We start from the raw sequence: 1,738 nt of genomic DNA, 5'->3' as shown, positions 1-1,738 counted from the left end.
GTAGTGCCCGGGGGGGGGGGTTCTTCGAAAAATTGTGTACGGGGGTGTGCCACGCAGACTTTCGGATGCTGACTTTCTCTATACCTACTTTTTGCTGTTTTTGCTACCCATCAGTATACCAATTTTCAAGAAAAAGCACCCAAAAAGGCCATAATTGGGCGCTTTAAAGGCACTTTTTCCAAAATGCGCCCAATTGGGCGCACTGGTCTCCACTGAAGACCCACCCATCGATATACCAAAATCGCTGAAAAGGTACCCCAAAACCGTGGCACATCCCCGTATACCTTCAACCAGGAAGAACCCCCCCGGGATGTAGTGGTGAGCACGAAAGCTAAAATCTCCATGACCATGATGACGTCGTCAACAGTTTATTTTGTTCTTTCATTTAGCGTGGTATCTTCAGTTAAGCGGTGCCTAATAATCTCTAGAGATTCGCTAATGGCGAGCTCCTCAAGCTCCAACAGAAATCAAACGAGGAGGATTGGGAGAATTGGTCAGTCAATCGAACGCCTTATCGATTGAGTTAACTTGAATGGCCGTGGTCATGGTGGTTGTATAACATCTCTTCCCAGTACTGTGACCTGGGTGCCGACATTGCCCTTATGAACTCTCATCTTCCTGTCTCATACTCCTAATAAGACATCTGTACTTCTTCCATACTATTTACTCAAAGCTTAGACATCAGTTAAAAGTTTTGCTGAACTTTCGATGGGTCGCTGACCATGCTGACATCAAAATTGCTCCATTGTTTTTGGGTAACCTTTGTCCAAATCTACATTTTCTTTCATATCTAGGCCAACATGCTTTATAATATACTTTTAGTAGGGATGACCAATGAACCATCAACTTGATTAGAACACTCCCATAGACATGCAGGGAGCTCAACTGTGCACTGCTTGCACAGACATTTCTAAATTGATCTCATTCTTTTATTTTTCAATATTTTTCTGTAAAAATTGGGGAAGTTAATGCCAATTATATTTTTTAACTATCTTGCAAATTACAGCAACATAACTTATTTCATTTTCCTGTAAGTGCGAGTCAAAATTGGTCCATCGCCACAGTGCGCTTAATTGCCAGTGGCTGAGTTCAGCACTGCTCAAGAATGACACAAAATATTCATGTCAATAATTTCAGGTAAAAAACGTAGCCTACTGAGCTGAAATTTGGCAGAGTTGCCAGTAATACATCTATCATACCCTCTGTAAAAAGGTTAAAATATTGAACAAGTAGATCTCGAGTTACAAATTAAATCACCAGCTTCCCTTTGGAATTTCCATACTCCTTTCGAATCATGCTAAGAAGACACCTTTCTGAACATAAATGTGAAGTTTCGTGCTCATTTGATGTATTTTTCACCTGATGTCAACCCTAAACGTTTTCTTATATTTAGGCCCATACCATCTACAACTTGCTGCTGGCTATACCTTGTTTAGAACTTTCAAAAGAAGTACCTGAATGTGCAACCATAACTGTTTCAAAATAGCCCGCGAAAGTCATGCAGGTAACTCCGAGGTCATGTATTGAATTGTTTTGAATGAGGAATACTACGGGAACCAGCACCTTTTGTTAGAAGTCACACATGAGCATGATGAGTGAAGTGGATAACTTCTATTGTTGTGAATGAGTCAATGACCTTCAATGACACTTAAGATTTAATTTACATACACCTACTAATTGGTCATATTAAACCCAATAACATCGAAATTTTTGGTTGTGAAAAAAAAAAGTTTACCTG

This window comes from Amphiura filiformis, chromosome 11 (genome assembly GCF_039555335.1).
Source record: "Amphiura filiformis chromosome 11, Afil_fr2py, whole genome shotgun sequence".
Lineage (NCBI taxonomy): Eukaryota > Metazoa > Echinodermata > Ophiuroidea > Amphilepidida > Amphiuridae > Amphiura > Amphiura filiformis.
This window is presented reverse-complemented; position numbering follows the sequence as displayed.